We start from the raw sequence: 10850 nt of genomic DNA, 5'->3' as shown, positions 1-10850 counted from the left end.
GCCTGGACTCTCTTAAGGTACCCGAGCGCGTGTAAACGGCGGGAGTAGATGGGACTCTCTTAAGGTACCCGGCAGCTATAATCGCTCATAGCATAGCCCTGCCTATCTTAATGTGGCCAGGCGCGGGTAAACGGCGGGAGTAACCTGGACTCTCTTAAGGTACCCGGCAGCTATAATCGATCATAGCATAGCCCTGCCTATCTTAATGTGGCCAGGCGCGGGTAAACGGCGGGAGTAACCTGGACTCTCTTAAGGTACCCGATCGCGGGTAAACGGCGGGAGTAGATGGGTCTCTCTTAAGGTACCCGGCAGCTGTAATCGCTCACAGCATAGCCCTGCCTGTCTTAATGTGGCCAGGCGCGGGTAAACGGCGGGAGTAACCTGGACTCTCTTAAGGTACCCGATCGCGGGTAAACGGCGGGAGTAGATGGGACTCTCTTAAGGTACGCGGGGTCTGTAATCGCTCAATGCGTAGCCCTGCCAATCTTATTCTGGCCAGGCGCGTGTAAACGGCGGGAGTAGATGGGACTCTCTTAAGGTACCCGGCAGCTGTAATCGCTCACAGCATAGCCCTGCCTGTCTTAATGTGGCCAGGCGCGGGTAAACGGCGGGAGTAGCCTGGACTCTCTTAAGGTACCCGAGCGCGTGTAAACGGCGGGAGTAGATGGGACTCTCTTAAGGTACCCGGCAGCTGTAATCGCTCACAGCATAGCCCTGCCTGTCTTAATGTGGCCAGGCGCGGGTAAACGGCGGGAGTAACCTGGACTCTCTTAAGGTACCCGATCGCGGGTAAACGGCGGGAGTAGATGGGACTCTCTTAAGGTACGCGGGGTCTGTAATCGCTCAATGCGTAGCCCTGCCTATCTTAATGTGGCCAGGCGCGGGTAAACGGCGGGAGTAACCTGGACTCTCTTAAGGTACCCGATCGCGGGTAAACGGCGGGAGTAGATGGGACTCTCTTCAGGTACCCGGCAGCTGTAATCGCTCACAGCATAGCCCTGCCTGTCTTAATGTGGCCAGGCGCGGGTAAACGGCGGGAGTAGCCTGGACTCTCTTAAGGTACCCGAGCGCGTGTAAACGGCGGGAGTAGATGGGACTCTCTTAAGGTACCCGGCAGCTATAATCGCTCATAGCATAGCCCTGCCTATCTTAATGTGGCCAGGCGCGGGTAAACGGCGGGAGTAACCTGGACTCTCTTAAGGTACCCGGCAGCTATAATCGATCATAGCATAGCCCTGCCTATCTTAATGTGGCCAGGCGCGGGTAAACGGCGGGAGTAACCTGGACTCTCTTAAGGTACCCGATCGCGGGTAAACGGCGGGAGTAGATGGGTCTCTCTTAAGGTACCCGGCAGCTGTAATCGCTCACAGCATAGCCCTGCCTGTCTTAATGTGGCCAGGCGCGGGTAAACGGCGGGAGTAACCTGGACTCTCTTAAGGTACCCGATCGCGGGTAAACGGCGGGAGTAGATGGGACTCTCTTAAGGTACGCGGGGTCTGTAATCGCTCAATGCGTAGCCCTGCCAATCTTATTCTGGCCAGGCGCGTGTAAACGGCGGGAGTAGATGGGACTCTCTTAAGGTACCCGGCAGCTGTAATCGCTCACAGCATAGCCCTGCCTGTCTTAATGTGGCCAGGCGCGGGTAAACGGCGGGAGTAGCCTGGACTCTCTTAAGGTACCCGAGCGCGTGTAAACGGCGGGAGTAGATGGGACTCTCTTAAGGTACCCGGCAGCTGTAATCGCTCACAGCATAGCCCTGCCTGTCTTAATGTGGCCAGGCGCGGGTAAACGGCGGGAGTAACCTGGACTCTCTTAAGGTACCCGATCGCGGGTAAACGGCGGGAGTAGATGGGACTCTCTTAAGGTACGCGGGGTCTGTAATCGCTCAATGCGTAGCCCTGCCTATCTTAATGTGGCCAGGCGCGGGTAAACGGCGGGAGTAACCTGGACTCTCATAAGGTACCCGATCGCGGGTAAACGGCGGGAGTAGATGGGACTCTCTTAAGGTACGCGGGGTCTGTAATCGCTCAATGCGTAGCCCTGCCAATCTTTTTCTGGCCAGGCGCGTGTAAACGGCGGGAGTAGATGGGACTCTCTTAAGGTACCCGGCAGCTGTAATTGCTCACAGCATAGCCCTGCCTGTCTTAATGTGGCCAGGCGCGGGTAAACGGCGGGAGTAGCCTGGACTCTCTTAAGGTACCCGAGCGCGTGTAAACGGCGGGAGTAGATGGGACTCTCTTAAGGTACCCGGCAGCTGTAATCGCTCAAAGCATAGCCCTGCCTATGTTAATGTGGCCAGGCGCGGGTAAACGGCGGGAGTAGATGGGACTCTCTTAAGGTACCCGGCAGCTGTAATCGCTCACAGCATAGCCCTGCCTGTCTTAATGTGGCCAGGCGCGGGTAAACGGCGGGAGTAACCTGGACTCTCTTAAGGTACCCGATCGCGGGTAAACGGCGGGAGTAGATGGGACTCTCTTAAGGTACGCGGGGTCTGTAATCGCTCAATGCGTAGCCCTGCCTATCTTAATGTGGCCAGGCGCGGGTAAACGGCGGGAGTAGATGGGACTCTCTTAAGGTACCCGATCGCGGGTAAACGGCGGGAGTAGATGGGACTCTCTTAAGGTACGCGGGGTCTGTAATCGCTCAATGCGTAGCCCTGCCAATCTTATTCTGGCCAGGCGCGTGTAAACGGCGGGAGTAGCCTGGACTCTCTTAAGGTACCCGAGCGCGTGTAAACGGCGGGAGTAGATGGGACTCTCTTAAGGTACGCGGGGTCTGTAATCGCTCAATGCGTAGCCCTGCCTATCTTAATGTGGCCAGGCGCGGGTAAACGGCGGGAGTAGATGGGACTCTCTTAAGGTACCCGATCGCGGGTAAACGGCGGGAGTAGATGGGACTCTCTTAAGGTACGCGGGGTCTGTAATCGCTCAATGCGTAGCCCTGCCAATCTTTTTCTGGCCAGGCGCGTGTAAACGGCGGGAGTAGATGGGACTCTCTTAAGGTACCCGGCAGCTGTAATCGCTCACAGCATAGCCCTGCCTGTCTTAATGTGGCCAGGCGCGGGTAAACGGCGGGAGTAACCTGGACTCTCTTAAGGTACCCGATCGCGGGTAAACGGCGGGAGTAGATGGGACTCTCTTAAGGTACGCGGGGTCTGTAATCGCTCAATGCGTAGCCCTGCCTATCTTAATGTGGCCAGGCGCGGGTAAACGGCGGGAGTAACCTGGACTCTCTTAAGGTACCCGATCGCGGGTAAACGGCGGGAGTAGATGGGACTCTCTTAAGGTACGCGGGGTCTGTAATCGCTCAATGCGTAGCCCTGCCTATCTTAATGTGGCCAGGCGCGGGTAAACGGCGGGAGTAACCTGGACTCTCTTTAGGTACCCGATCGCGTGTATACGGCGGGAGTAGATGGGACTCTCTTAAGGTACGCGACGGCTGCAATCGCTCAAAGCGCGGTAAACAAAATACTACAACCTTCATTTCGGGTGCAAAGGTGGCCTGGCGTGGAGCTAACCACTGAGTAGCATTCGGGGCCCGGGTGTAGCTCGGTTGATCTGCAGGGACCTGAGTGGGTGAAAACGGCGGGAGTAGCCCTGCCTATCTTATCGTAGCCGTGAGTGCGTATCCGACGGGGCAATCCAATTTACCGGTAATTATAAGTGAGAGTTTTGTCATGGTGATGATTATTTTATTATTGTTGTTGTTATTATTATTATTATTATTATTATTATTATTATTATTATTATTATTATTATAATTATTTTTTATTATATGTATGAATTACTCGGATTCATTTATGTCATCAGTATGATTACTAAATTTATTAATAATAGTGTTTGTGGTCGTAGGCCGAGGCTTGGGTGACTGTCATTACGTGGAACGACGTCGAGAAGCTTCCGCGCCGGTCGGGCAGCTCTGACGGCCAGGGCAGCTGCCATCGCGGATAAGCTGATGGCTGGAATGGTCGGGCTGACATGCTCCGCGAGGCTGCTGGCCGGGAGGAGAGCCGCGCTGGCCGAGGAAGTATAGCTTCCGTCGTCGGCAACGTGATCGGCTGAAATGCTGCCAGCTAGGGTGAGTGAGTGAATGATTCATTATTAGTAGTCAAGATTTATTGCATGGGGAGATATTTTCAGTGTTGTGCATGGCAACAAAAACTTTAGTTAATGTGACATTCTCATGTATAATGTGTATTTCATAATTACAGGTTATAAAATTAATCTGAATGTATTTACTCGAGAAGAAAATCTCTAAAACTTAGTTTTATGCAAATTTTAAAGAGAATCCTTCGCCGCGAATTGTGCGTCGGAATTATCTTTATTATTATGATTATTATTTTGTTTTAGTTGTACTGTGATTTCCGTGGAGCAGATTGGGGAGATGCGCTTTCGGTCGAAGGGGGGGGGGGGGGGGGATGCTGGCGAACCGACTTATTAGGATCAAGTAAATTTATCTAAATTTGAGAATGTTTCATTTTCTCTCTTTACTGAATAAGGTAACGAACAAAAAATATAGCATTTTTGCCATTATCATCGTCATCACCGTACGAATCGCCATCAACACTGTAAATACTATCTCTGCAATGCGGAAACTGCACGCTCGCGGGATACATGAAAGGAGGAATTAAAAGACAAAACGAAGAGAAGAAGGAGAAGGGAATTTTAAGACCCGGTAATTCCTTCTTATGCTTTAATCTTCCTTAAGAAGTAGGTGTAGATAAGGAATAAGAAGGGTAAGAGAGGAGGAGGAAGGAGAACTAATGACCCTCCTGTATAGCATTCTCTTCTTGTTCTTCAGTCTTCCGTAAGGAGAAAAGAAAAGAAGATAACGAAGGAGCAGAAGGAAAGTAGAAGAGGAAGAGGAAGGACCATTTAAAAGACCATCCTCTATGTTTTCTCTTCTTCTTTTCCAATCTTTCCTGAGAAGATGTTAAGGAATAATAATCATCATAAGCAGGAGAAGAAAATGAAGAAGAAGAAGAAGAAGAAGAAGAAGAAGAAGAGAAAACTAGGAGGAAGCAGAATTGTAAGAACTTCCTGTATATTTTTCTCTTCTTGTTCTTCAACGTTCCTCAAGTAGAAGAAGGGGAAGAAGAAGAAAAAACAATAGGAATACTTTTGGACCACCCCTCTATATTATCTCTTCTTGTTCTTCAGTCTTTGTAAAGAAGAAGGTAACGAAGAAGAAGAAGAAGAGAAAAAGACAAGGTTTAAGCAGATTTTTAAGACCCTCTTGTATATTTTCTCTTCCTCTCCAATCTTCCTAATAAGTAATATGATGATGTTGTAGAGAAAGAATAAGAAGAATAAGAAGAGAAAACGGCAAGGAGGAAGGAACGTTTTAAGACCCTCCTGTTTATTTTCTCTTCTTGTTCTCCTATCTTCCTTAAGAAGACGTTAACGGAGAAGAAGAGAAAGACAAGGTGGAAGCAGAATTTTAAGACACTCCTGTATATTTTCTCTTCTTCTTCAATCTTTCTAAAAAGTAGTATGATGATGTTAAGGAAAATGTAGAAGAAGAAGAAGAAGAAGAAGAAGAAGAGATAACGACATGGAGGAATGAATGTTTTAAGACCCTCCTGTATATTTTCTCTACTTGTTCAGTCCTCCTTAAGAAGAAGAGGAAAAGAGAAATTACAAAGAATTACAAGAAGAGAAGAAGAACCATACGAACGACGATTTTTTAAACTTAGTTTAGTGCAAATTTAAAACAGAATTATTCGCCGCGAATTGTGCTTCGGAATTATCTTTATTATTATGATTATTATTTTGTTTTAGTTGTACTGTGATTTCCGTGGAGCAGACTGGGGAGATGCGCATTGGGTCGAAAGGGAGGGGGCTGGTGAACCGACTTATTAGGATCAAGTAAATATACTAAAATTTGAGAATATTTTATTTTCTCTCTTTACTGAATAAGGTAACGAACAAAAAAATAGAGCACTTTTGCCATCATCATCATCACCGTACGAATCGTCATCAACACTGTAAATACTATCCCTGCAATGCGGAAACTGCACGCTCGCGGGATACATGCTAGGAGGAATTAAAAGATAAAACGAAGAGAAGGAGAAGGGAATTTTAAGACCCGCTAAATCCTTCTTATTCTTCAATCTTCCTTAAGAAGTAGGTGTTGATAAGGAATAAGAAGAAGAGGGGTAAGAGAGGAGGAGAAAGGAGAATTTTTGACCCTCCTGTATAGCATTCTCTTCTTGTTCTTCAGTCATCCTTACAGAGAAAAGAAAAGAAAAGAAAAGAAAAGAAAAGAAAAGAAAAGAAAAGAAAAGAAAACTAGAGAAGTTAACGTACGATCCGAGAGATGTTTATTTGGAAGGGTGTGGGCTGTGAAATTAGGGAAATGGTGGATGATTTTAAATCTTGCTTGCTTAGTAAGCCCACCTTGTCCACTAAGCTTGGGCTATTGTCATAGCATCAACCGTCTCGACCCATGGAATGCCTATGGACTATGTCGGACCGTTACCACAATCAAAGGGGAACGGAAACAAATTCATTAATAATATTAGTAACAAAGCAGAAGAAGAAGAAGGGGAGGGGGAAGGAGAACTTTAGGACCCTTGTCACGCGACAAGGGTGCAATACATTACAGGCAATAAATACACAGAAACAAAAAAAACAAAACTTTAGACAAACAATCACTAATCTACGCCCCTTAAACTACTAACCACATACCCTTCTAATTTAGTGGCGTCACACAGGCGGATAACCATGCCATGGGCAACGCCACCGTACACTAAACAAACCATATCTACTATAAAACCACTAACTCCAGTACTCTAACTAATTTGGAGGCGCTGCAGAGGCGGTTAACCAGACCGTAAGCAGCACCACTCTTCACTACTCTAACTTGGTGTCGCAGTAGAGGCGGAAAGCCGGACCGTAAGCTGCACCACCCTTCGCTAAATCTAAAGTTATACTGCATACATCTAAAAACAAAAGCAAAAAGGAAAGCAACTGGCTGATCACGGCATCCCCTGGTAATGAGGGAACCCCTTCCACCCATGATGCCGCTATCAGCCACAGCCGTGGGTCAGATGACATACCCACCTAAACCTCTATCGCAATGTGTTCCTTCACATTCTTTGCGTGGCGAATCGCTGAGCTGGAACCCAGTCCATCATGCAATTGCCCCGTCTACTAGTCTGCGTCGTCTCATTACACATTGCCTACTCCCTGCTGTTCCACCATAACCTCGGAACTATTATTATTATTGTGACGGAGAAATCCTTGGAGCAGAAAGAGGTGAAAGAAGGTGCTGGGTGGAATGGGTCTAACTACTATACCAAAAATTAACTTAAAACTTTAACATAGGTTACATTTCTTTTAGAATCTCAAACTTAACACACTTTTCACTTGGTGAACTAATAAAGTGACAGGTACAAATAGCCATCTTGAAACAATAACTGGAAAACCCCAGATTAGGGAATTTTACAGATCGGGGCTTCAAGCTCTTAGTTTACAAATTCTGAGATACCAGATCCGGTTTACAAAATTTTGCAAACTCTCTTATGTTTAGACAATTTAAGAGCACTTTGCTCCAACAACTTCACAGCCTTCCAGAGAAGCACCTCAATATTGCAGTTGAATTTAGGAAACACGGTAAAAGAGCTTACCTGTTCTCCAACTTTAACTAATCACTTACAGCTCGCTAAGGGCAAACTTACACAACCCCTTACAATATCTGGCCTCTCCAGGCACAATTTACAATTAACAAAAGTTAGTACGCAGGGGTATCTAATAGCCAACCTACTGGACCTTTGTGGAATAAGAATAACGGGTTAAATTAATGGCCCGAACACAAAATGAATGGACGCGTATACTCCTAGATATTGAAGAATAAAATCCTAACGGGGCTCCCGGCCCAGTGATACAGGGGCTAAGCCCAATCTACTGTGGTGACTCGAATGGAGGTTAATTTAATACATTACAGGAAAGAAAAACAGTCACAAAATCGTAGTCGCCTCAAACTAAGTTGAAGGGAACTCGAGATGGTGAAGCACTCTCTATCCGCGGTTTGCAGTTGAAAACTTTATGAAATTTTACAAAAGCTGAACGAAAATTTACATTTCAGGAAAGGTTGGTTACATAATTAGAAATAAGGACCTTCCCCTCGTGTAAGTCTGCGGAGGTAGCTACAGAAAAATAAGTCTGGTGGTCATTACCTTGGCTGTTGGTCTGCTCGGTCTGTCTTAACACACACACACACGCGCGCGCGCACACACACGTTCGCACGCACGCACGCACGCACGCACGCACACACACGCGCGCACACACACAAATGTACTTTAAAGGTTGTTGTCTTCCCTATACAGCTCTAACGGAGGATGAACGATTTATCTTGTTTGGAAAATTCGTGAACTATCTCGGAAAAACTTTTTAATTTGAAGGTGCTCATTTTTTATCCGGATGGCCGCTTGTAGGGGGTAAAGGGTTGGAAATAGATGTATGCCGTCGCGGACATTTTTGTACAGCTTTTTACGCTCTACAATTCGTACGCTTACACCTTGGGCCTAACGCTGACAGTTCAGGCAGCGTAAGCGAAGAAAGCTTTCGGTCGCGACCTTTTCCCTAATCTCTTCTTAATTACTTTCTATTTGGCATTAAATCCATCATCACGCAGTGCACCCGTCCGGATTACATCACCCTGGAATGGTTATCGTAATTTACGATACCACTTCACATCGCCATATGGGTCGCACCCGCACGCGGACTGCCCAGTTTGGTCGAAGCGGCGGCCGGGCGCTGGCGCTGTGGAGGCCATTTTGTGATCTGCCGGACCCCCTTAGTACCCTGAGATACTCGCCGCCCGATACACTGAGAGCGGCAGCTTGCCTGCCCGCGACTGCAATGCTGCGAGCCTCTGCACACCCAGTGTTCATGCTCATATGCGGCGCTCAGTAATGTTGGTAACCGCTCGCCCTTGCTCGGGCGTGAAAATGTAGCATCGTACGCCTCTCGTACGGTCCTGCCGACCTCGGCAGCGGTCGAAGTGGAGATGTGACGATGGATGGTGAAGGGACCCGATCCCTAGTGAAGGCCCGTCCGGCCGGGTGAGAGCCCGTGCTCGGCGGCCTATGAAATTTTAGTTGGCGGCCACTCGGTCGGCCAACGGAGCAAAGCAAGTCTGTGTCCCGCAGGCCGCACTCGTCGGCGGCGGGCTACGACGCTCGGTTTCGGCTCTCGAGCCAGCCAGCTCCCTGGTTGATCCTGCCAGTAGTCATATGCTTGTCTCAAAGATTAAGCCATGCATGTCTCAGTGCAAGCCAAATTAAGGTGAAACCGCGAATGGCTCATTAAATCAGTTATGGTTCCTTAGATCGTACCACTTTACTTGGATAACTGTGGTAATTCTAGAGCTAATACATGCAAACAGAGTCCCGACCAGAAGTGGAAGGGACGCTTTTATTAGATCAAAATCAATCGGTCGGCTCGTCCGGTCCGTTTGCCTTGGTGACTCTGAATAACTTTGGGCTGATCGCACGGTCCTCGTACCGGCGACGCATCTTTCAAATGTCTGCCTTATCAACTGTCGATGGTAGGTTCTGCGCCTACCATGGTTGTAACGGGTAACGGGGAATCAGGGTTCGATTCCGGAGAGGGAGCCTGAGAAACGGCTACCACATCCAAGGAAGGCAGCAGGCGCGCAAATTACCCACTCCCGGCACGGGGAGGTAGTGACGAAAAATAACGATACGGGACTCATCCGAGGCCCCGTAATCGGAATGAGTACACTTTAAATCCTTTAACGAGTATCCATTGGAGGGCAAGTCTGGTGCCAGCAGCCGCGGTAATTCCAGCTCCAATAGCGTATATTAAAGTTGTTGCGGTTAAAAAGCTCGTAGTTGGATTTGTGTCCCACGCTGTCGGTTCATCGCTCGTCGGTGTCTAACTGGCATGGTTCGTGGGACGTCCTGCCGGTGGTGGCGAGTCGAAAGCGCGCGGCCGCCGTGGTTATCCGCGTGCGGTTCCTGCGCGCCGTAGGCGGACCCCGATGAAATCCTACCGCGGTGCTCTTCATTGAGTGTCGAGGTGGGCCGGCACGTTTACTTTGAACAAATTAGAGTGCTTAAAGCAGGCCGGCTGCGCCTGAATACTGTGTGCATGGAATAATGGAATAGGACCTCGGTTCTATTTTGTTGGTTTTCGGAACCCGAGGTAATGATTAATAGGGACAGGCGGGGGCATTCGTATTGCGACGTTAGAGGTGAAATTCTTGGATCGTCGCAAGACGGACCGAAGCGAAAGCATTTGCCAAGTATGTTTTCATTAATCAAGAACGAAAGTTAGAGGTTCGAAGGCGATCAGATACCGCCCTAGTTCTAACCATAAACGATGCCAGCTAGCGATCCGCCGAAGTTCCTCCGATGACTCGGCGGGCAGCTCCCGGGAAACCAAAGCTTTTGGGTTCCGGGGGAAGTATGGTTGCAAAGCTGAAACTTAAAGGAATTGACGGAAGGGCACCACCAGGAGTGGAGCCTGCGGCTTAATTTGACTCAACACGGGAAACCTCACCAGGCCCGGACACCGGAAGGATTGACAGATTGAGAGCTCTTTCTTGATTCGGTGGGTGGTGGTGCATGGCCGTTCTTAGTTGGTGGAGCGATTTGTCTGGTTAATTCCGATAACGAACGAGACTCTAGCCTGCTAAATAGTCGCATCCGGTATCCGTTCGTGCTACCGGCGACAACACATCTTCTTAGAGGGACAGGCGGCTTCTAGCCGCACGAGATTGAGCAATAACAGGTCTGTGATGCCCTTAGATGTTCTGGGCCGCACGCGCGCTACACTGAAGGAATCAGCGTGTCCTCCTAGTCCGAAAGGACCGGGCAACCC

At 48.6% G+C, this 10850-nt stretch overlaps 1 non-coding gene across 1 annotated transcript in view; it reads left to right on the top strand.

The window, feature by feature from the left end:
* The first annotated feature begins 9211 nt into the window (after positions 1-9211).
* The window catches only part of LOC137501109 (small subunit ribosomal RNA), a 1925-nt gene continuing 286 nt past the window's right edge, over positions 9212-10850 (top strand). Inside the window, exon 1 of the ribosomal RNA XR_011018371.1 lies at positions 9212-10850. This exon is cut by the window's right edge and continues 286 nt beyond it. This is a non-coding gene — a ribosomal RNA (small subunit ribosomal RNA).

The sequence above is a fragment of the Anabrus simplex genome, chromosome 5, assembly GCF_040414725.1.
Source record: "Anabrus simplex isolate iqAnaSimp1 chromosome 5, ASM4041472v1, whole genome shotgun sequence".
Classification (NCBI taxonomy): domain Eukaryota; kingdom Metazoa; phylum Arthropoda; class Insecta; order Orthoptera; family Tettigoniidae; genus Anabrus; species Anabrus simplex.
This window is presented reverse-complemented; position numbering and strand designations above follow the sequence as displayed.